At 42.7% G+C, this 26079-nt stretch overlaps 1 long non-coding RNA gene across 12 annotated transcripts in view; it reads left to right on the top strand.

The window, feature by feature from the left end:
* The window catches only part of LOC113190576 (uncharacterized), a 186458-nt gene that overhangs the window by 39189 nt on the left and 121190 nt on the right, over positions 1–26079 (top strand). The gene's annotated exons all lie outside the window — the stretch shown is intronic.

Below are 26079 nucleotides of genomic sequence, written 5' to 3'. Positions count from 1 at the left end.
TTTAGTTCCCTTCTTTTAAAAAAGTTATTTCCTTAGTGGGATCCCTAAGGATTATAATTCATAACTTATAACAACCTAGATAGGATTCAACCATTTAAATTTAACAGTATACAAAGTCTTTGCTCCAATATAGCTCTGTTCCCTTCATCCTTTTTTTATGATACAGTTGTCATACAAAGTATATCTTTATATGTAATAAATGCATCAATATGATTTTAAAATTATTACTAATGTCTTTTGAATCAGATAGAAAATGAGCACAACTACAAAGTAGTGTCCTTGCAAGTCCACCTGGTCCCCAGTCTCTAGGGCTCCTGGCCTCACTGGAAGCCTTGGGCAGGAAGTGCCACACTGCCACAGTCTGGCTGGGCACAAATCAGGAGCCACTCAAGCAAGAACAAACTTTATTTAGGAACTCCAAAGTAGAGGGAACCCACAGCAGGAGCCGCCCCACTGCTGGACAGCAGGGGCCTATATACAATTGAATACACAGCCTGCTTCAATCCAGCATCATCCAGTCACAGCAATTATACACAGCTTAACTTAATTATCATCATCTCAATGGCTGGCCTCTCAGCCATTACTTCTGGCAAAATGCCAGGGGCCATTCCTACTCTGCTGTGACTTTCAACACCACACAATGGCACATGGAGTAGGCAGCCCTTGTCATCCAGGGCCTCTCAGTTCTGCTGATGCCAGGGCCTCTACTGCCACAAGTTGGGTCCTACCGTGGAACCTCTGTGTTACATGGGAAGGGAGTTACTATTGCAGATAAGTTAAGGTCACTCATCAGTGGACCTGGACATGGAGTGATTTTCTGAATTATCCAGGTGAGTCCAAAGATTTTTGTAGATGAAGAGGTCAGTTGAGAAGAAAGAACTAGAAAGCACCCTAAGGAGTCACCTTTACATTGTACCTTTGAGAATGGAGAAGTAACATCTTGAACCAATGGATGTGGCCAGGAAGAAATATGTTCCTCTAGACTCAGGAAAAGGCCAGGAAATACTATTCCCCCTGGAATTTCCTGAAGGAATACAGCCTTACAACAAAATGCTTATTGATTTTAGCTCTTTGTGTTTTCATTTCCAGAACTAGGAAAGAATACATATGTTGTAATTTGTTATAGTAGCAATCAAAAGCTGGCACAGTGTGTTTAAATGAGTCACTGAATGAGAGGAAAAACATTCAGGTTGAGAAGGTTCAGGACAGTTCCAGCAGGTAGAGGTATTACAATTTTAAATAGATACTTTTACACTCAAAAATGGTTAAAATGGAAAAATAATTATATCTATTACATGAAAAATTAAAAAGTATGGAAAGAAAAAATGAACAAAGGATTCAAAAGGGGGAAGAGAGTAACAGGCATGGAGGGGTGTGCTACCTGAGAAGAAGATGTGAGAATGATCAGGCAGATTCCTCAGGCAAGGATAGTTCAGTCCCAAGGGATGGCAGTGAAAAGACCCTGACACTGGAGAATTTTGAAATATTCTGAAGACCAACGAGTAAACACTGGTGTAGGGACTGAGTGAGCAGGGGACAGAGTAGGGAATGGCTGGTCAGACCAGAAGGTTATTTAGGCCTTTGTGGTGGCTTTGGCTTTTACTCTGATCATATTCAAGTGACAATTACAAGGGCTATGTGCCTTATTCAAGTTTCCTCATTTCTTTGGTGAGACAATTCAGCAGAGGGATTATTATAGCCTGAATGTTTCTGTTGCTCTCAAATTTATATGTTGAAATCTAACCAACAATGTGTAGAAATTAGGGATTTAGGATAAAGAGAGAGAAATATGGAATCTTAAGGGAAATATTCTCAAGCCACTGAAGTGCAGAATCATGCCACCGAGATGCAGAAGACACAGTTGCAAACCTTGGCCCATGCCCTGAGACCATGCCCTTGGCCCATGCCCTTGTAAAATGAGGGAAATACACAAGCACAAAAAAACTGGGGAGAAATTTTGCAGCCCCACCCTGGATCCACCTCCACTCCAGCCTCTAGTACAGCTCTTTTATAAATATTGGGTCTCCAGACCAAGTCAGGGCTGTTCCTCACTTAAGTCAGCTACATTCTCCCTTGGATGTATATCTACCTTCCCAAATAAAGCTCTATCTATGCCTTTGTCTGACTTGTGCTGAAATTCTTCTCTGATGCATATGCCAAGTACCTGGCTGGTCTTGAGTTGAGTTGGCCTCTCTTCTGGGACTCCTCAGATCCCTTCTCCAGAGACTTCTCCTGTGACAAGGCCATTGGTCTGTGGTTAGGTTATTGGGAATGGTGACTGAAGTATGGGTCTTGAACTGTCCTGTGACAGAGGTGTTGCCTCTCTTGGGAACTCTCAGGGAGAAGGTGTTATTGAGATAGCCCAGTTGCAGTGGTGACACTCCTCAATAGGAGGTTCTGTGTTAGCCACAAACCTATTCAGTTATTGATCCTGAGGTTCAGACACCACTTCCATGTTTATTGCAGCACTATTCACAAAAGCCAAGAAATGGAAACAATCTAGGTGTCCATCAACATATAATGACAATGTGGTGCACGCGCGTGCGCGCACACACACACACACACACACACACACACACACACACACACTGGAATACTATTCATCCATAAAAGGATAAAATCTTGTCATCTGCAACACAATTGATGGAAATGAAGATTGCCGAAGTCTGGCTGGGCACAAAATCACAAGCCACTTAAGCAAGAACAAACTTTATTTTTGAAACTGCTGCCAATGCCCCGTACGCCCCAGGGAAGATCGTCGACCTACGCCTGCAGCGTTCTCCCAGATCCCAAGAGGAAGTTCCTCCTCCGGAATTCCCTCCTACCGCACTTCCCCAACCAATGGGAACTCTCCAGGAGTCAGTAGCAGGCTGAGGTGGACAGCAGGAGTCCAATATCCATATGAATGTAAATCTTAACATAATCATATCATCTCAATGGCTAGCTGGTGTCACCTTTCAACCAAAAATGCCATGCATCATATTACTTGGCTGTGGCTCTTAGCAGAAGATCATCACATGAAAGAAATTAAGCCAGGCATAGAAAGACAAGTACCAGATGATCTCACTTGCAGGTGGAATCCAAAAAAGTTGATCCCAAATGTTGAGGCTGTGGGAAAAGAAGGGTTGAGGAAAGCTTGACTTATGGGTCCTAAGTTACATTTATATAGGAGTACGAAGTTCTGGTGTGCTATGGCACAGTGGGGTGAATACAGGCAACAACAAAGTCCTGTGTATCTCAAGTAGCAAAAAGAAAGGATTTTGAGTTTTCACCATAAAGAAATGGTAAATGCTTGCAGCTACATTTAACATGATTTAAACCTCACACAGCACCAAAACTTCACATGACACCCCCTTAATATATGAAATTTTAATGATAGTATGTAGCCATTAAAAATAACAAAAAACTGGCAAGAAGGGCACCAGCATTGCGTAAAAGATCACTGATGTGACTGCTAAAGGCCGAGGTGCATGATGGGTGAGAGAATTCCAGGACTGGGCTCAGAGTGAGTAATGGGGAAGAAAAACTCTGATACCATGGCACCCAAATGGAGGCAGAGAGAAAGTGTGTGCATATGATTAGAGAGCAGAAAGACAGCCAGGGGACTGACCCTCAGGAAGCTAAGGCCCGGGGCTGAGAGATCACAGGGAATCTCATGGCAAAGCACCTGGGCAGGCAACCAGATTCTGCCTGATTTCAAGAAGGAAACCAAATCCAAGATGGCGGCCGGCGAGGAAGCAGCGACTCCAACGTCTCCACTTTAAAGGGATAAGAAAGACCCACCTGGACAGCTGCAGCCTACACACGGAGGAACTCCTAGCATAATTCCCTTTAGAGGAGAGCAGCCGTGATCTGGTAGGTTTATTGGAAGTGACAGTTTGTCCCAGAGAAGTGGATCTTGGGCGGCCACTCGGGCACAGAGGTCTAGTCCGCAGACATTAGCCACTCCGGCAAGGGGCTCCCCCGGGAGGCCTAGCTCTCGCTTTGCAAGCAGCCACCCCACCTGTCCGGTTCCTAACCACGCGGCCATAGCTAACCGGCTCCACAGGTGGCAACGCGGAGGGTGCAGAAGTCAAGTCCCGGAGCTAGCAATCGTTTTTGCAGCGGCGGTTACCCTGAGCGGCTAGGGCCGCCCCGCCCGAACCCGCAGTCAGCCTCCGCCATCCGGGCTCCCCCGGAAGGCATAGCACTCACACTGGGAGCAGCTACTTCTCCCTCCGGGTCCCTAACCACGCGGCCACAGATAACCGGCTCCACAGGTGGCAACGCGGCGGGTGCAGAGGTCAGGTCCCGGAACCAGCAATCGCTTTTGCAAGCGGCGTTTACCCTGAGCGGCTTGGGCCGCACCGGCCGAACCCGCGGTCGGCCTCCGCCATCCGGGCTCTCCCGGAAGGTATAGCACTCACTCTGGGAGCAGCTGCTTCTCCCTCCGGGTCCCTAAACACGCGGCCACAGATAACCGGCTCCTCAGGTGGCACCTCGGTGGGTGCTGAAGTCAAGTCCCGGAGCCACCAATCGCTTTGGCAAGCGGCGGTTACCCTGAGCGGCTTGGGCCGCCCCGCCCGAACCCGCAGTCAGCCGCCGCCATCCGGACTCCCTCGGAAGGCATAGCGCTCACTCTGGGAGCAGCTACTTCTCCCTCCGGGTCCCCAACCACGCGGCCACAGATAACCGGCTCCACAGGTGGCAACTCGGCGGGTGCAGAGGTCAGGTCCCGGAACCAGCAATCGCTTTTGCAAGCGGCGGTTACCCTGAGCGGCTTGGGCCGCCCCGCCCGAACCCGCGGTCGGCCTCCGCCATCCGGGCTCCCTCGGAAGGCATAGCGCTCACTCTGGGAGCAGCTACTTCTCCCTCCGGGTCCCTAACCACGCGGCCACAGATAACCGGCTCCACAGGTGGCAACTCGGCGGGTGCAGAGGTCAGGTCCCGGAACCAGCAATCGCTTTTGCAAGCGGCGGTTACCCTGAGCGGCTTGGGCCGCCCCGCCCGAACCCGCAGTCAGCCTCCGCCATCCGGGCTCCCCCGGAAGGCATAGCACTCACACTGGGAGCAGCTACTTCTCCCTCCGGGTCCCTAACCACGCGGCCACAGATAACCGGCTCCACAGGTGGCAACTCGGCGGGTGCAGAGGTCAGGTCCCGGAACCAGCAATCGCTTTTGCAAGCGGCGTTTACCCTGAGCGGCTTGGGCCGCACCGGCCGAACCCGCGGTCGGCCTCCGCCATCCGGGCTCTCCCGGAAGGTATAGCACTCACTCTGGGAGCAGCTGCTTCTCCCTCCGGGTCCCTAAACACGCGGCCACAGATAACCGGCTCCTCAGGTGGCACCTCGGTGGGTGCTGAAGTCAAGTCCCGGAGCCACCAATCGCTTTGGCAAGCGGCGGTTACCCTGAGCGGCTTGGGCCGCCCCGCCCGAACCCGCAGTCAGCCGCCGCCATCCGGACTCCCTCGGAAGGCATAGCGCTCACTCTGGGAGCAGCTACTTCTCCCTCCGGGTCCCCAACCACGCGGCCACAGATAACCGGCTCCACAGGTGGCAACTTGGCGGGTGCAGAGGTCAGGTCCCGGAACCAGCAATCGCTTTTGCAAGCGGCGGTTACCCTGAGCGGCTTGGGCCGCCCCGCCCGAACCCGCGGTCGGCCTCCGCCATCCGGGCTCCCTCGGAAGGCATAGCGCTCACTCTGGGAGCAGCTACTTCTCCCTCCGGGTCCCTAACCACGCGGCCACAGATAACCGGCTCCACAGGTGGCAACTCGGCGGGTGCAGAGGTCAGGTCCCGGAACCAGCAATCGCTTTTGCAAGCGGCGGTTACCCTGAGCGGCTTGGGCCGCCCCGCCCGAACCCGCAGTCGGCCGCCGCCATCCGGACTCCCTTGGAAGGCATAGCGCTCACTCTGGGAGCAGCTACTTCTCCCTCCGGGTCCCTAACCACGCGGCCACAGATAACCGGCTCCACAGGTGGCAACTCGGCGGGTGCAGAGGTCAGGTCCTGGAACCAGCAATCGCTTTTGCAAGCGGCGGTTACCCTGAGCGGCTTGGGCCGCCCCGCCCGAACCCGCGGTCGGCCTCCGCCATCCGGGCTCCCTCGGAAGGCATAGCGCTCACTCTGGGAGCAGCTACTTCTCCCTCCGGGTCCCTAAACACGCGGCCACAGATAACCGGCTCCTCAGGTGGCACCACGGCGGGTGCTGAAGTCAAGTCCCGGAGCCACCAATCGCTTATGCAAGCGGCGGTTACCCTGAGCAGCTTGGGCCGCCCCGCCTGAACCCGCAGTCGGCCTCCGCCATCCGGGCTCCCCCGGAAGGCACAGCGCTCACTCTGGGAGCAGCTGCTTCTCCCTCCGGGTCCCTAACCACGCGGCCACAGATAACCGGCTCCACAGGTGGCAAAGCGGCGGGTGCAGAGGTCAGGTCCCGGAGCCAGCAATCGCTTTTGTAAGCGGCGGTTACCCTGAGTGGCTTGGGCCGCCCCGCACGAACCCGCAGTGGGCCTCTGCCATCCGGGCTCCCCCGGAGGGCATAGTGCTCGCTCTGGGAGCAGCTGTTTCTCCATCCCGGTCCCTAACCACGCGGCCACAGATAACCGGCTCCACAGGTGGCACCGCGGCGGGTACAGAAGTCAAGTCCCGGAGCCAGCAATCGCTTTTGCAAACCGCGGCTACCCTGAGCAGCTTGGGCCGCCCCGCCCGAACCCGCAGTGGGCTTCCGCCACCCGGGCTCCCCCGGAAGGCACAGCGCTCACTCTGGGAGCAGCTGCTTCTCCCTCCGGGTCCCTAACCACGCGGCCACAGATAACCGGCTCCACAGGTGGCAACGCGGCGGGTGCAGAGGTCAGGTCCCGGACACCAGCAACCGCTTTTGCAAGCTGCGGTCACCCTGAGTGGCTTGGGCCGCCCCGCCAGAACCCATAGTCGGCCGCCGCCAATTTCCAGCGAAATCGAGGGGCTCCAGACAGATTTCCATCGTGCAAAGTTTGACTGCGGGAGCTCCTTTTCTCCGCACGGAGGGGAGCATAGCCTGATAGGCAATCGCCCTGCGGCTGGAGTCGGTGGCGCGCACTGGGGAGCAGCAAGGTGCCGGAGCGGGGGGAGCAAAGATACCTGCGGCCCACTGGAAAGAAAGGCCAGGGGGTAAATTTCAAAAACACAACAGTTGCACCAAGCAGAAAGAAACTCGAGCAGTATGAAAAGACAAGGAAAGAAAGGACTACAAGCTATGCAGGTCAACTCAACATTAGAAGAGGTAATAGCTGCAACTGATGGAATGTCAGATAAAGAGTTCAAGATATACATGCTTCAGATTATCTGGAGTCTCAAGGAAGACATGAGACAGCAAAATCAGACAATGAAAGATCACATTGACAAACAAATCCAGGAAGTAAAAGATCAATTTCACAGGGAGATAGAGGTAATAAAAAACAAACAAATAGAAATCCTAGAAATGCAGGAAACAATAAACCAACTTAAAAACTCAATTGAGAATACTACCAGCAGAGTAGATCACTTAGAAGAGAGAACATCAGACAATGAAGACAAAGTATTTCAACTGGAAAAGATCATAGACAGCTCAGCAAGTCTACTAAGAAGCCATGAGCAGAACATCCAAGAAATATGGGACAATATCAAAAGACCAAATTTAAGAGTCATTGGGATACAAGAAGGCACAGAACTCCAAACCAAAGGAATAAACAGTTTATTCAGTGAAATAATACGAGAAAACTTCCCAGACCTGAAGAATGAGGCAGAATCCCAAATCCTAGAAGCCTACAGGACGCCGAATATGCAAAATCATAAGAGATCCACACCTAGACACATTATAATGAAGATGTCCAACATACAGAATAAGGAGAGAATTTTAAAAGCTGCAAGAGAAAGAAAGCAGATTACATTTAGGGGTAAACCAATCAGGATAACAGCTGATCTCTCGACACAGACTCTGAAAGCTAGAAGATCCTGGAATAACATATTTCAAACACTGAAAGAAAATGGGTTCCAACCAAGAATCGTATATCCAGCGAAATTAAGCTTCAGGATAGAAGATGAAATTAAAACCTTCCACGATAAACAAAAATTAAAAGAATTCGCAGCTAGAAAACCATCTCTTCAAAAAATCCTTGGCAAAACATTACAGGAAGAGGAAATGGAAAACAACATTGAAAACCAACAATGGGAGGTAGGACAGTAAAGGGGGAAAGTAGTCAAAAAGGATAACAAATCAGGTTTAGTAACATCAATAAATAAATATGGCTAGAAGAACAAACCATATCTCAATAATAACCCTAAATGTTAATGGCTTAAACTCACCAATCAAGAGACACAGGCTAGCAGAATGGATCACAAAACAAGACCCAACAATATGCTGCCTACAGGAGACGCATCTGATAGGAAAAGATATTCATAGACTGAAGGTGAAAGGTTGGGAAAAATCATACCACTCATATGGACTGCGGAAACAAGCAGGAGTGGCCATACTCATATCTAATAAAATAGATTTCAAACCAAAGTTAATCAAAAGGGATAAAGAAGGACACGTCATACTGCTCAAGGGAACCATACACCAACAAGACATAACAATCATAAATATATATGCCCCAAATAATGGCGCAGCTGTGTTCATCAAGCAAACTCTTCTCAAGTTTAAGAGTCTAATAGACCACCATACAATAATCATGGGAGACTTCAACACACCTCTCTCACCACTGGACAGATCTTCCAAACAAAAGTTAAATAAGGAAACTATAGAACTCAATAACACAATTAACAATCTAGACTTAATTGACATATATAGACTATACCACCCAACATCAAGTAGTTACACTTTTTTCTCAGCAGCACATGGAACCTTCTCAAAAATAGACCATATATTATGTCACAGGGCAACTCTTAGACAATATAAAGGGGTAGAGATATCACCATGCATCTTATCTGATCACAATGGAATGAAACTGAAATTCAATGATAAAAGTAGGAAGGAAAAACCAAGCATCACTTGGAGAATGAACAATAGGTTGCTGAATGATCAATGGGTTTTAGAAGACATCAAGGAGGAAATTAAAAACTTCCTAGAGTTAAATGAAAACACAGACACAACATATCGGAACCTATGGGACACATTGAAAGCAGTTCTAAGAGGAAAATTCATTGCTTGGAGTTCATTCCTCAAAAAAAGAAAAAACCAACAAATAAATGATCTCATACTTCATCTCAAAATCCTAGAAAAAGAAGAGCAAAACAACAGCAAAAGAAGTAGAAGGCAAGAAATTATTAAAATCAGAGCTGAAATTAATGAAATTGAAACAAAAGAAACAATTGAAAAAATCGACAAAACTAAAAGTTGGTTCTTTGAAAAAATAAATAAAATTGACAGACCCTTGGCCATGCTAACAAAGAGAAGAAGAGAGAGTACCCAAATTACTAGCATACGGGATGAAAAAGGCAATATCACAACAGACACTTCAGAAATACAGAAGATAATCAGAAATTATTTTGAATCCTTATACTCCAATAAAATAGAAGATACTGAAGGCATAGATAAATTCCTTAAGTCTTATGATCTGCCCAGATTGAGTCAGGAGGATATAGACAACCTAAACAGACCAATAACAATAGAGGAAATAGAAGAAACCATCAAAAGATTGCCAACTAAGAAAAGCCCAGGACCGGACGGGTATACAGCAGAGTTTTACAAAACCTTTAAAGAGGAACTAACACCAATACTTTTCAAGCTATTTCAGGAAATAGAAAAAGAGGGAGAACTTCCAAATTCATTCTACGAGGCTAACATCACCCTGATTCCGAAACCAGACAAAGACACCTCAAAGAAAGAAAACTACAGACCAATATCTCTAATGAACCTTGATGCAAAAATTCTCAATAAAATTCTGGCGAATCGGATTCAAATACATATCAAAAAAATTATACACCATGATCAAGTAGGATTCATCCCTGGTATGCAAGGTTGGTTCAATATACGGAAATCAATAAATGTTATCCACCACATCAATAGACTTAAAAATAAGAACCATATGATCATCTCGATAGATGCAGAAAAAGCATTCGACAAAGTACAGCATCCCTTTATGTTCAAAACTCTAGAAAAATTAGGGATAACTGGATCATACCTCAACATTGTAAAAGCAATCTATGATAAGCCACAGGCCAGCATCATTCTGAATGGAGAAAAATTGAAGGCATTCCCCCTAAGATCTGGTACAAGACAGGGATGCCCTCTCTCACCACTTCTGTTCAACATAGTCCTCGAAACACTGGCCAGAGCAATTAGACAGTCAAAAGAAATTAAAGGCATAAAAATAGGAAAAGAAGAACTTAAATTATCACTATTTGCAGATGATATGATTCTATACCTAGCAGACCCAAAAGGGTCTACAAAGAAGCTATTAGAGCTAATAAATGAATTCAGCAAAGTGGCAGGATATAAGATCAACACACATAAATCTAAGGCATTCCTGTATATCAGCGACAAATCCTCTGAAACGGAAATGAGGACAACTACTCCATTCACAATATCCCCCAAAAAAATAAAATACTTGGGAATCAACCTAACAAAAGAGGTGAAAGACTTATACAATGAAAATTACAGAACCCTAAAGAAAGACATAGAAGAAGACCTTAGAAGATGGAAAAATATACCCTGCTCATGGATAGGCAGAACTAACATCATCAAAATGGCGATATTACCAAAAGTTCTCTATAAGTTCAATGCAATGCCAATCAAAATCCCAACAGCATATCTTGTAGAAATTGATAAAAGAATCATGAAATTCATATGGAATAATAAAAGACCCAGAATAGCAAAAACAATACTAAGCAGGAAGTGTGAATCAGGTGGTATAGCGATACCAGACTTCAAACTATACTACAGAGCAATAGTAACAAAAACAGCATGGTACTGGTACCAAAACAGGAGGGTGGACCAATGGTACAGAATAGAGGACACAGTAACCAATCCACAAAACTACAACTATCTTATTTTTGATAAAGGGGCTAAAAGCATGCAATGGAGGAAGGATAGCATCTTCAACAAATGGTGCTGGGAAAACTGGAAATCCATTTGCACCAAAATGAATCTGAATCCATATCTCTCGCCGTGCACAAAAGTTAACTCAAAATGGATCAAGGAGCTTGATATTAAATCAGAGACATGGCATCTGATAGAAGAAAAAGTTGGTTATGATCTACACGCTGTGGGATCGGGCTCCAAATTCCTCAATAGGACACCCATAGCGCTAGAGTTAACAAATAGAATCAACAAATGGGACTTACTCAAACTAAAAAGTTTTTTCTCAGCAAAAGAAACAATAAGAGAGATAAACAGGGAGCCTACTTCTTGGGAACAAATCTTTACTCCACACACTTCAGATAGAGCCCTAATAACCAGAATATACAAAGAACTCAAAAAATTAGACAATAAGATAACAAATAACCCAATCAATAAATGGGCCAAGGACCTGAACAGACACTTCTCAGAGGAGGACATACAATCAATCAACAAGTACATGAAAAAATGCTCACCATCGCTAGCAGTCAGAGAAATGCAAATCAAAACTACCCTAAGATACCATCTCACTCCAGTAAGACTGGCAGCCATTAGGAAGTCAAACAACAATAAGTGCTGGAGAGGATGCGGGGAAAAGGGCACTCTTGTTCATTGCTGGTGGGACTGCAAATTGGTGCAGCCAATTTGGAAAGCAGTATGGAGATTTCTTGGAAAGCTGGGAATGGAACCACCATTCGATCCAGCTATTCCCCTTCTCGGTCTATTCCCTAAAGCCCTAACAAGAGCATGCTACAGGGACACTGCTACATCGATGTTCATAGCAGCTCAATTCACGATAGCAAGACTGTGGAACCAGCCTAGATGCCCTTCAATAGATGAATGGATAAAAAAAATGTGGCATTTATATACTATGGAGTATTACTCTGCATTAAAAAATGACAAAATCATAGAATTTGGAGGGAAATGGATGGCATTAGAGCAGATTATGCTAAGTGAAGCTAGTCAATCTTTAAAAAACAAATACCAAATGACTCCTTTGATATAAGGGGAGTAAACAAGGACAGGGTAGGGACGAAGAGCTTGAGAAGAAGATCTACATTAAACAGGGATGAGAGGTGGGAGGGAAAGGGAGTGAGAAGGGAAAGTGCATGGAAATGGAAGGCGATCCTCAGGGTTATACAAAATGTCATATAAGAGGAAAGGAGGGGTAAGACAAGATAATACAAATGGAAGAAATGATTTACAGTAGAAGGGGTAGAGAGAGAAAAGGGGAGGGGAGGGGAGGGGAGGGGAGGGGGGATAGTAGAGAATAGGACAGACAGCAGAATACATCAGACACTAGAAAGGCAATATGTCAATCAATGGAAGGGAAACTGATGTGATACAGCAATTTGTATACGGGGTAAAAGCGGGAGTTCATAATCCACGTGAATCAACCGTGTAATATGATGTATCAAGAACTATGTAATGTTATGAACGACCAATAAAAAAAAAAAAAAAAAAAAAAAAAAAAAAAAAAAAACCAAATCCAAAAAGATGAAAGCAGACACCCAACTAAAGTCTGGTTGTTTGCTCATTTTCCAGACCCCATCCATGTCTCAAAGCCTGAAATTAGTCTTAGGAGAAGAGGTCAGGCTCCTATCAGGAGGGACCCTGCCACAGTCTGGCTGGGCACAAATCAAGAGCCACTTGAAGATTCAAGCAGGAACGAACTTTATTTTTAGAACCCACACCCCACGTGAACTCTCCAGGAACTACCCAAGAGCTCAAAAATAGTGGGCACCCAAGGCAGCAGGAACCGCTCCTTCTGGCAAAATGCAAGGCGCCATCTTCACCTGGCCATGACTCTCAACAGGACCATTCAAGCCCAGAGCCAGTTCAATGTCTCCTTTAAGCCTGCCCCACAGCATCCGCCCATTCACTTAGGTCTTGGTGCATAGAGAAATAGAAAACAGGCAGACATTCATTCTGGAGACAGTGTGAGCTGAACCCATGTCCAGGCATCTGACCTATCACCGTGGCCCCCTGGTACTGACAAGGTGCATGTGGGGCCAAGAATGACTTAGTGAGTCACTTGTGAGGTCAGGGCTTCCCCCAGTAGGGAAGGTCAAGTACAATCTTCTGACAATGCCTTGCCCAGGGAGTTTGTTTAAAATAGTATCTCATCCTGGAAGACACACATTTGTCCTCTATTTAGTGCAACATCTCACCCTCAGCTCACACCAGTGACTTCAGAAAGGTACCCTGCTGCCCACATGAACCAAGGAATCCACTAAATAGCAAATGGTGTGGTTTTGGGGACAGTCAGCCCCAATCTACAGGAACCCCTCCTAAAAGCCAGTCCAACCTGAAGCCACAGGAACATAGGACCTGTGTCTCCCTATGAAATATGCATCTGCAGAACTCTTTGGGGAAGACAACCTGGGGATGGGCACCAAAACTGGAGACACTCTAATCTAGGGTCAGATGACTAGGACAGTGGGCAAATCTAGTGCCCCATTCATTTTCATGTTGTCTTCAGTTGCTCTCACAGTAAAGCAGAATTGAGTACTTGATATAGAGACAGGTATAGTGTGTCCTGCAGAGTTGAAAGTGCTTACTGTCTGCAACTTGTGCCTCCTTTATACCATTATATGATGCTGGATCCCCAAGAGATAGACTACATGGGCTTAGGATCCAAGGTCAGGAGTCTATAGATGCCCCTACAACAGAAACGTATAGATGCACCTTTGCTGTAAGACAGACAGATGAGGATGGTGGGAACATGATGTCAAGAGAATAATTCTATAAAATGACCCACTGTGCTGACCCCCATATGCTTTCTTTGCTAAAAAGCAATTTATTATCTCTACTGGACAGGATAGGTCACTTTCCTCAGCAAACTACCTGTTAACTGCAAGAAAATGAAGGCAGGAAGTAACATTGATAAGAGGAACCCAAGTTACTTAGAAGGGAGACATTTGTGACCCTTCACAGACCAAATTCTGGAAGATAAGGATAATTCCTCCTAACCATAAAACCTGCAAAAATGATTAAGAATCCAGTTAGAACCAGTCAGCATGGGCCAAGGTGACAGAGTTGCCATGGCAAAGCAGACTTGAAAGTCTGATGTCACCTGCTGTCAGTCAAAAGCCAAGAGGAGGGCCTGGGCAGGACTCTCTGGAAACTTTCCTGGTATCCCCAATAAAACTGGAGCACAGGAGAGGCAGGTTGTCTCTCTCCTCTCTGAGAGAACCCCCTCTCTCCCTTGACAGTGTTGCCTTTCCATTTTCCTATCCCTTCAATGAACTCATTCCTGTTACTCTGAGCAACAAGTCTGAAATCTGAGTTGATCAAAGAATTGGGGTTTAAACAGGGGGTCTTTGCACTGTTTCAGTTTCTTAGAAGACCCCAGCTCTATAAATTACCAGGCCATACTTGGAGAAATGGGGCCCCCTCCTCTTGTGTTAGGATCTGTGGGTGAGGTGGGGATGTTCCCTGGTTGTGTCCTCAGGCAGAGGCATATGGTGCCAGGTGGTGGTGGAGGAGGTGAGGGTCCCTAGGTGGATGGGAAGGTAGGGAGGTCTTGGGTGGGGCTTGGTTAGATGAGAAAAGCAGTGAAGGGAGGTGAGCTGGGTGGTGGCTCACTGAATCACAGAAAAATGGGTGGATGTGGCTAGTGAGGCTCTGTGGGTGCATTTCCTGAGATCCCCAGGCAAAGTGTGGTGGGAAGTTCAAGGGTCAACAGCCTTGGGATGCTGAAGGGTTTGCAGGGGGTGAGAGTCTGTAGGGCAGAGCTGGGTCTGGGGGTGTCTGTTGTCTTGAACCTGGGGGATCTTGCCCCTGTGCACCTGGTCCTGGTGGCTGCAGCTATGGCTGTGGCACCGATTTGGGAAGGCAGCTGTGGGGCTGGGGGCGTCACCAGTTATTGTCAACTTGTGGTCTCCTTCCCTATTGTCCTTCCCACCTACTGCCCTTACTATTTTCTTTCTTGCTCCTGTCAATGGCCTGAGGATGAGACAAGAAGACTAGGACCAAGCAGGACTGAGCTCGCGGTGGGGGGGTGGAGGGACCTGAAGAGGGACCTGGGCTCAGTCTTGGGATCAGGTGTTAGGTGACACCCTGTCCCATGACCTTTTGCTACCCCTTAAATTTTATCCTGGGAACTCACTGGTTGGCGCCGCCCAGAAACAGTTGTGTCCCAGAAGCAGAGCCAGGGTGACAGAAAAGAGCCCGATGAGGGTACCCAGAGCCATGTGTGGACAGACAGCGCCCGCGAGAGCCCTGGTGTGTCAGGGGAGTTCTTAAAATATTCTGCTGGGACCTGGCGGGGGCGGGGCGTGGAGGGGACTGGGGTCCGGGCATAACTTCTGCGGGGAATCCGAAGCAGGGTGCCGGGCTCGTGTCAGCACTCCAAATTTCTGTGGGCGTGGACAGGACAATGAGGGGAACTTCTGTGGTTTGATGAGAGCCCTGTGGGGGGGCGGGGGCGGAGCGGCTCCTTAAGCCTCCGCTGCTGGTTTTATGGGTGAATTTCAGACTTTTCACTTCAAGGACTGAGGCCGCTTTCCCTTGGTTTCTCCATCAGAGGTTTTTAGCCTCCGCCCTTTTCTTTTCCATAAAAATGGTCTTATCCAAGGCATATTTTGCAAGTCTTTTTTTCCCAGTCGAGTTTTGCTTTTCTTCTTCTCTAACGTGTTTTAACAAGCACAGCAGTTTTGTGCCTAGTGGCAATGTCCGGTCAGGTAACCTTTGCTGCACCCGGGGGAGGGGGTGAGGCTCTGGACTTGGGAACCTGGACCTGGGGGGCTGGGGCGGAGAAGGGGGCCCAGCTTAGTCAGGTCCTGCGCACTCTGCGCTGCGCGGTCTGCTACCAGCGACTCCTTCAAGCTTCTGGTCTGGGACATGCTCCTGTCCTAATCCCACAATAAGGTTGTTCAATTGTCAGACACTGCGGAATCAAGGGAGTTGACGACTAGTCAGTGGACAGGCAAACTCGGAATAGGTTTTGGGAATATAACATTTCCTCCCTAGGAAAAAGGGAGCTGTGTTCATGTATTATTATTATTGTTGTTATTATTATTATTATTATTATTATTATTATTATTATTATTATTGATAGTGCTGGGGATTGAACCCAGGGCCTCTACATGCTAGGCAAGTGCTCTACTAACTGAGCTATATCCCCAGTCCTTGATGCTTGTTTTTAAAGCAAATGTGAGCCTGCATACGTTCTGCTGCTCTCCGTTTATATTTTAAAATGATACATCTTGAAGATTCTCCCAGACTAGCACATTGTACAGGTACTTTTCTTTTTAGCTCTGCACGGAAATCTATGGAATGACTGTCAGATTTATATGCAGCCAGCTGTCTGTTGATGAAGACAAAGATGGCCTCCCATTGGAGTTTCTTTAACAAAAAGAAAATGTTGCAATTAGCATACGTATATAAACCTCCATGCAATTTCCTAGAATAAATTGCTGTGAAAATTGGTACAATTTAAAAGTGCATCATTTCATTGAGTGTAACGTTTGGTAAAAACTTGCAATTGTTAACATCCAGAATTGGCCAGAAAGTGAAATTGTTACTATGGTAGGAGTGCAAACTGGTACAACTTCTCTCAACAATAATGTGACCGTATTCACCCGGAGTGTAAAAGTAACAAAATTTCCAGTGGAGAATACATACCCTTGTGTTGAAATTGTGTTAAAACCCTCTGGGAGGACAACAAATAATCCCATAAAGCTTTTTATTTTGAGTGTGTGGCTAATACAAGAGGGTGCAGGCTTGCATGGGTGGGACACTTCATGCAGTCTATAGGTTATATTTTAATTGTTTGATTGTAAAATGTGAATATATATTTTGGGGGATTGCAGAGATTGAACCCAGGGGTCGCTTAAACACTGAGCCAAATCCCCAGCCCTTTTTATATTTTATTTAGACATGGTCTCACTAAGATGGTTACTTAGAGCCTCACTAGATTGGTGAGGCTGGCTTTGAACTTGCAATCCTCCTGCCTCAGCCTCCAGAGCTGCTGGGATAATAGGTATGTGCCACCACACATGGCTCTCTTTTTTTTTTTTGATTGACTGAGGCTTTAATTTTTATTATTAAAAAGTGGACATATAATATTGTGTGTATTTTTTCATGTACACTATAATGCTTGAAGTATGTATATTTATTCCAGTTTTCCTAGTTAACTGTCTTGTGAGGTTAGGCATACTGTTCAAAGTCCCATCATACGATTTGGATTCGTCTCTGTGCTACAACTATAGGACCAGTAGGTGGCGGTATATGCTGACTATTGCCACAGCTGCCCTGCATGGGTCAGAATTTTACAGAGTTTCCTGGGCCAGAGCATAGGGCAACCACCAAGATCTGCACATCTTTTTTTTTTTTAATTGATTTTATTTTTAAAAATACACGACAGTAGAATGCATTACTATTCTTATTACATATATATAGCACATTTTTAATATCTTTGTATATAAAGTATGTTCATGCCAATTCATGCCTTAATACGTATACTTTTTTTGCATTACAATTCTTATTACACATATATGCCACAATTTTTCATATCTCTGTATATAAAGTAGGTTGACATCCAATTCGAGTCTTCATATATGTACTTTGGATAATGATGTCCATCACATTCCACCATCCTTGCTAATCCCCTGCCTCCTCCCTTTCCTTCCCTCCCCTCTTCTCTACCTAGAATTCATTTATTCCCCTCATGTTCTCTGTCCCTACCCCACCATGAGTCAGCCTCCTTATATCAGAGAAAACATTCAGCATTTGTTTTGGGGGGACTGGCTAATTTCACTTAGCATTATCTTCTCCAACGCCATCCATTTACCTGCAAATGCCATGATTTGATTCTCTTTTATTGCCTGGTAAAATTTCATTGTGTATATATGCCACATTTTTTGTCTGTTCATCCATTGAAGGGCATCTAGGTTGGCTCCACAGTTTATCTATTTCAAATTGTGCTGCTATAAACATTGATGTGGCTGTGTCCCTGTAGTATGCTGTTTTTAAGTCCTTTGGGTATAGTCTGAGGAGAGGGATAGCTTGGGTCAAATGGTGGTTCCATTTCAAGATTTCCAAGGAATATCCATACTGCTTTCCATATTGGCTGAACCAATTTGCAGTCCCACCAGCAATTCATGAGTGTACCTTTTCCCCCCACATCCTCACCAACACTTATTGTTGTTTGTTTTCATAATAGCTGCCCTTCGGACTGGAGTGAAATGGTATCATAGAGTAGTTTTGAGCTGCATTTCTCTGATTGCTAGAGATGATGAGCATTTTTTCATATATTTGTATGTCCTCTTCTGAGAAGTATCTGTTCAGGTCCTTGGCCCATTTATTGATTGGGTTGTTGTTGTTGTTGTTGTTATTATTATTATTATTATTATTTTGGTGCTTAGCTTTGTGATAGAGATTAATGCTGTATCTGATGTGTGAGAGGTAAAGATTTGCTCCCAGCATGTAGGCTCTCTGTTCACCACACAGATTGTTTCTTTTGCTGAGGAAAAAAAAAACTTTTTAGTTTGATTCCATCCCATCTATTGATTTTGATTTTAATTTTTGCAGTATTGGAGTCTTGTTAAGGAAGTTGGGGACTAATCCCTCATGATGAAGATTGGGGCCTACTTTTTCTTCTATTAGACGCAGAGTCTCTGGTTTAATTCCTAGGTCCTTGATCCATTTTGAGTTAAGTTTTGTTCATGGTGAAAGGTAGGGGTTTAATTTTATGTTGTTGCATATGGATTTCCAGTTTTCCCAGCACCATTTGTTGAAGAGGCTATCTTTTCTCCAGTGCATGTTTTTGGCACTTTTGTCTAATATAAGATAATTATAATTTTGTGGGTTAGTCTCTGTGTCCTCTATTCTGTACCGTTGGCCTACCAGTCTGTTTTGGTGCCAATACCATGCTGTTTTTGTTACTATTGCTCTGTAGCATAGTTTAAGGTCTGATATAGTGATGCCACCTGCTTCACTCTTCCTGCTAAGAAGGTCTGTTTAGCTATTCTGGGTCTCTTATTTTTCCAGATGAATTTCATGATTGCTTTTTCTATTTCTATGAGGAATGCCATTGGGATTTTGATTGGAATTGCATTAAATCTGTGTAGTGTTTTTGGTAGTATGGTCATCTTGATATTATTAATTCTGACTATCCAAGAGCAAGGTAGATCTTTCCATCTTCTAAGGTCTTCTTTGGTTTCTCTCTTTAGAGTTCTGTACTTCCACTGTATAGGTCTTTCACCTCTTTCATTAAGTTGATTCCCAAGTATCTTTTTTTTTTTTTTTGAGGATATTGTGAATGGGGTAGTTTTCCTCATTTCCTTCTTACAGGGTTTGTCACTGAAATACAGAAATGACTTTGATTTATGGGTGTTGATTTTATATCCTATTACTTTGCTGAATTCATTTACTAGTTCTAGAAGTTTTCTGGCTGAGTTTTTTTGGGTCTTCTAGTTATAGAATCAAATCATCAGCAAATAGTGCTAATTTAAGTTCTTCTTTTCCTGTACATATCACTTTGATTTCTTTCATCTGTCTAATTGTTCTGGCCAGTGTTTCAAGGACTATGTTAAATAGAAATGGTGAAAGATTTTAGAGGGAATGCCTTCAGTTTTTCTCTGTTTAGAATGATGTTGGCCTGAGGCTTAGCATAGATAGCCTTTACAATGTTGAGGTATGTTCCTGTTATCCCTAGTTTTTCTAGTGTTTTGAACATGAAGGGGTGCTGTATTTTGTCAACTGCTTTTTCTGCATCTATTGAGATGATCATATGATTCTTATCTTTAAGTCTATTGATGTGATGAATTACATTTATTGATTTTCGTATGTTGAACCAACCTTGCATCCCTGGGATGAATGCCACTTGATCATGGTGCACAATCTTTTTGATATGTTTTTGTATTAGATCTGCCAAAATTTTATTGAGAATTTTTGCATCCATGTTCATTAGATATATTGGTCTGAAGTTTTCTTTCTTTGATGTGTCTTTTCCTGGTTTGGAGATCAGGGTGATATTGGCCTCATAGAATAAGTTTAGAATGACTGCCTCTTTTTCTATTTCCTGAAATAAATTGAAGTGTATTGGTATTAGTTCTTCTTTAAAGGTCTTGTAGAACTCGGCTGTGTATCCATCTGGTCCTGGGCTTCTATTGGTTTTTAAGCTTTTGATGGTTTCTTCTGTTTCCTCACTTGATATTGGTCTGTTTAAATTGTGTATATCTTCCTGACTCAATCTGGGCAAATCGTATGACTTAAGAAATTTGTCAATGGAAGAGACAGGGATAGAAGTTAAAATTTTTGTTTGAACCTACTTGGTTTTATAAATTTTAATTTGGGAGTATATATCAACATTTTATATAAAGAAAATATTTATATTTACAAAAACAAATGTTTAATATAAAAATATAAATAAATATATTTTCTTTGTATAAAATATGACAATAAAAAATTAAATTTTACAGAAAATTATAACTGAAAAGCAAAAGCAAAATGAACCTATCGGTATACTAAGTTCATTGGATAACCACACACTGGAAGTAGGTCATAGGTAAATGTTCTTAGTTGTAACTCAGCTACATTTTACGTTTTTCCAGAAAGATCCCTTCACAGAAGAATAATATTAATATTTCCATGTGTACCCTCTTTTCCACCTATTTTCTTTCTTTCTTTTTGACATATTTTACTTCTTCTAATTAGTTATACATAACAGTAGAAGGTATTTGACACATCCTACATAAAAGGAGTATAACTTCTCATTTCTCTGATTGTACATGATGTAGAGTTACATAGGTCACGTAGTCATATATGCACATAAGGTAATAATGTTGACCCATTCTACTATCATTCCTACCCATGACCCCTCTCCTCCCTTTACTCTTCTCTGCCTAGTTCAAAATAGCACCATTCTTTCCCACCCCATTATTATGAATTAGCATCTACATACCAGAGAAAACATTCAGCCTTTGGTTCTTTGGGATTAGCTTATTTTGCTTAGAATAATATTCTCCAGTTCCATCCATTTACTGGCCATAATTTCATTATTCTTTAAGGCTGAGTAGTATTACACTATGTGTATATATATATATATATATATATATATATATATATATATTACATTTTCTTTATCCATTCATTTTTTTGAAGGTATGGTACCTAGGTTGGTTCCATAGTTTAGCTATTGTGAGATGAGCTGCTAAAAACATCAATGTGGCTGTGTTCCACCTGTCCCACCACTGAGGAACATTCCTAGCCCTACATTAAATTCTCATCACTGTCACTGTGTTCCTGTTGACAATCTTAATCTAATTGTTTGTAAAATATGCTAACATTAGGGATGTTTTATGACTAATTGATACCACTTTTCAAGTATATTTTTTCCTATAAGAGAATAGGCAAACATGGAATAGGTTATGAAAATGTTGTTGTCCTTAATACAATATTTATTTGTATGTATAAATGTTTACTTTTAAAACAAACAAAAGTCTATATATACTCTGAAGCACTCAGGTTATAGCCATATTTTTTAACCTGAAGATATTCTTATTCTAACCCATATAGATTTGCTTTTCTTTTTACCTCTGCATGACATTTAGTGGTTGCAGTAACCATACTTGTACAAACATAATTTTTATAAAATTTTGTAGCAAAAATTCATAGATACAGAAGTGTTGTGAAAAGGTACATAATTTATCATTTCACTCAATTACAACATTAGCTAGATATTTTTAATAAAGAATAAGCTTTGGCAAAAAGTTGTAAAATCCACTGGTAGTATGAACAAAAATTGGTATTTGTTTGAAGGACAATGTGACAATATTTTCCAAGTACCTAAAATAATAAAGTAAAAATTAAAAACATATATTCCCATTTATTTGTTAGTGTTTAAAAATTTCCTAGGAGAACAATAAATATTCCAATATAAGTTCAAATCTTGAATATAAGTTCAAAGACAGTGAATGTAGAAAGAGTTGGGAATTTACAGTGTGTTATTTTTCTATCACCATAACAGATGTCTGAGATAATCAATGAATTAAAAGAAAAGATTTATTTTGGCTGAGAATTTTTGAGGTTCTTATCCATAAACTATTGGCCCTGAGGCTCTGAGCATGTGGCAAGGCAGCATGGTGAGAGAATGCATCAGGCCCAAACCACTAAGCTAATGTCCAGGGAGCAAGAGAACAGGAGCAAGAGGCCAGAGTCCCACAGTCCTTTTGAAGGGCACACTTGCAATGACCTAAAGACATCCCATCAGGTCCCACCTCTTAAAGATTCCACCACCGTTGGGACTAAGCCTTAAATCATGCATCTTTGGGGGAATTCAAAACCCAAATGATGATTTCAAATAACCTTTAAAATATTTTGATCATGAAGTATACAAAATTGGTAAGATGAAGAAATATAGAAAACTGACATCATTCAATTTAATAATTATACTGCTATGAATTAATTTTAAGAAAATATTCAGAGATGATAAATATACAACTACCAGGATTATTTATCTTAAAACCATTGTAAAATAAGTTATACCTACAACATAGGGAATTATACTATTATTAAAAGTAATAGTTTTGAGGTATATTTATTGGCATGAGTAAATATAATGTTCAGTGGAAAAGTTATGGCACAAAATATACATAGCATGGTAATATTTTTATGTTGATATTGATCCCTCTATACCTACTTTACATAGGTCTTTATCATGAAGAGATGTTGAATTTTGCCAAAGGCTTTTCCTGTACGTGTTCTGTATGTATTAAGATGCTCATGTGATTTTTATCCTTGATTCTATTATGTGGTATATTACATTTACTGATTTGCATATATTGAACCAATCTTGTATCTCTGGAATAAAACTAACTTGATCATGGTGTATGAATTGTTAATGTGACGTTGAATTCAATTTCAAACTATTTCTTTGACAATTTTTACATCTTGTTCATCAAGGATATCAGTCTATATAATGTTCTTTTTAATATGTCCTTACTGTGTTGTAGTAGCAAGCTAATACTGGCTTCATGGAATGAGTTTGGAAGCATTCCTTCCTTTCTATTTTATGGAAGAGTTTAAGGAGCACTGGTACTTGTCTTTAAAATATGGATGAACTCAGTCGTGAATCCTTCTGGTCCTGGGATTTTCTTTGCTAGGAGAATTTTTGTTACTGCTTCAATCTCATTGGCTTTTTATTGTTATTGATCAATTTGATTTAAAAAAAATCTCCTTGGATCAGTTTTGGTAGGTATTAGATGTCTAGAAATTTGTCCATTTCTTCTAGATTTTCCAATTTGTTGTTATATTATTTTTCAAAATATTCCCTAATGATCCTCTAGATTTCAGTAGTACCCATTGCAGTATCCTCTTTTTCATCTCTGATTTTGTTTATTTGCATCTCTTTTTCTTTTGGTTAGTTTGGCTAACAGTTTGTCAATTTTGTTTATCTTTTCAAAAAACCCATTCTTTATTTCATTGAAATTTATTTCATTGATCCTCTGTATTGTTATTTTAGTCTCTATTTCATTTATTTCTGCTTTGATTTTTATTACTTTTATCCTTCTACTGATTTGGGGGCTAATTTGTTTTCCTAAAACCTTGAGATGCATCATTAGATTATTTTTTTTTTAGATCTTTCCTTTTCTTTTTTTGGTACCAGGGATTGAACTCAGGGGTACTCAACCACTGAGCCACAACCCCAGCCCTATTGTGTATTTTATTTAGAGACAGGGTCTCACCGAATTGCTTAGCACCTCGCTTTTGCTGAGTCTGGCTTTGAACTCGAGATCCTCCTGCCTCAGCCTCCTGAACTGCTGGGATTACAGGCATGTGCCACCATATCTGGTAGATCTATCTTTTTTCTAATGTAGGCACAATGACTATAAATTTCCCTTGTGCATCTGCTTTTACTGTTGCAAATATTCTGAGTGTTTTTCTTTTCATTTGGCTCTGAAATTTTTTTTAATTTCCTTCTTGATTTCTTGAATGATTGACTGCTCAGTCAAAAGTGTATTGTTCACCATCTGAAGTCAACAAATTTGCAAAAAAAGATGTTGGAGAAAAGACAGCTTTTTAAACAAATGGTGCAGGGAAAACTGGATATCTGTATGTAGAAGAATGAAATGAGATCCCTGTCTCTCACCCTGCACAAAAGCCAAATCAAAAAGGATCAAAGATTTAGGAATTAGATCAGAAAACTTGCAATTGCTAGAAGAAACATGGGGTGAATACTCCAGCTTATAGGTGCAGGCACTGACCTCCTTACCAAGTCTCCCAAAGTTCACAAAATAAAACCAAGAATAATTAAGTGGGATGCTGTCAAAAAAAAATAACTTCTGCAGAGGAAAGGAAACAGGAGTATATAGAGAAAATCTGCACAATGGGAGAAAATCTTTGCCACTGTTCCTCTGACAGAAGATTAACATCCAGAATATATAAAGAACTAAAAAATCTTATAACCCAAAGCCCAAATAACCCAATCAATAAATGGGCAAAAGAACTAACAAGACATTTCTCACAAATAGAAACACAAATGGCCAACAAATATATGAAAAAAAAAGTTCAACATCTCTAGCATCAGAGAAATACATCAGAGAAATGCAAAACTACACCAAGATTTCATCTCAGCCCATTCAGAAGGACAATTATCAAGAATGCAGGGCTGGGGATATAGCTCAGTTGGCAGAGTGTTTGCCTCACATGCCCAAGGCCATGGGTTCAATCCCCAGCACCACAAAACAAAACAAGAACAAAATTAATACAAATAAATGCTAATGAGGATATAAAGGTACATTCATACCTTTTTTTGTGGGTGGGCCTGAAGATTAGTACAACCACTCCAAAAACGAGTACAGAGGTTCCTCAAAAAACTAGAAATGGAACCTCCATACAACTCAGCTCTCACACTCCTTGATATTTATTTAAAAGAGCATACTACAGTGATATAACAATTTTAATGTTTATACTAGCACAATTCACAATAGTCAAATTATGCAGTCAGCCCAGATGCCCACCAAGAGATGAATGAATAAAAAAATATGGAATCTCTATACAATAAAGTATTACTCAGCCATAAAGAATAATGGAATTATGGCATTTGCAGGTAAATGGATGAAAATGGAGAACATCCTGCTAAGTGAAGTAAGCCAGACTCAGAGAGTCAAGGGTCGAATATTTTCCCTTATATGTGGAAGCTAAAGAGAAAAAAGAAAAAGAAGGTGGGAGGAGGATTGGATATCATAAAGATACAGGTAGATCAGTAGAGTGGAAGGAGATAGGGAGGGAGGTGGGCAGGAAAGGGAGGAAAATGCAGAATGGAGTTAACAAAATCATGGCATGTGCATATATAAATGTACCGCAGGGAACTTGACCTTAATGTGTGTGTGGAAAGCATCAATCAAGGATGGATAAATAGATGAGTGAGGGAGGTACAATGGAAGGGGAATTGGATGGAGAGTTGGGAGGAGAACAAGGACTGAAATGGAGCAGGGCAGATTCCATGCATGTGAGATTGTGTTGGGATGAATCCAGCTACCATGTATAACTCTAATGCCCTAATAAAAATAAAAAGTAAGGAGTTTGAAATTTGTAGAGATATTTAAGTTTAACCTGCTTTAAACATTATACAATGTACACATGTATCGAAACTTCACATGGGACAACTTAATATGTATAATTGTTGTGTTTATATGTATCAGTATATAATGTAAAACAAAAAGTCTGCTCCCAAGGGCATCAACATTGTCTAGAAGGTCACTGATGATGATTGTTAAAGACTGGGGTCTATGGTGGAAGTTAGAATTTCAGAACTGGGGTCCCAGTAGTAAAGGGGAAGAAAAATGCTGATACGATAGACCCCAAATGGAGGTGATGAACAGTTGGAAGGAAAGTGTGTGCAATGGTGCAGACAGTGAAAAAGGAGGAAGCCAGGAAGCAGTTGGCTCTTAGGGGAGCTAAGCCTGGAGCTGAGAGATCACAGGGAACCTCATGGCAAAGCACCTGGGCAAGCAACCAGATTCTGTCTGATTTCAAGAAGGAAAGCAAAACCCAAGGATGGATAATCAGGAGGCTGAAA

The sequence above is a fragment of the Urocitellus parryii genome, chromosome 8 (assembly GCF_045843805.1).
Source record: "Urocitellus parryii isolate mUroPar1 chromosome 8, mUroPar1.hap1, whole genome shotgun sequence".
NCBI lineage: Eukaryota > Metazoa > Chordata > Mammalia > Rodentia > Sciuridae > Urocitellus > Urocitellus parryii.
The sequence above is the reverse complement of the archived record's forward strand: the minus strand, read 5'-3'. Positions and strand labels throughout refer to the sequence as shown.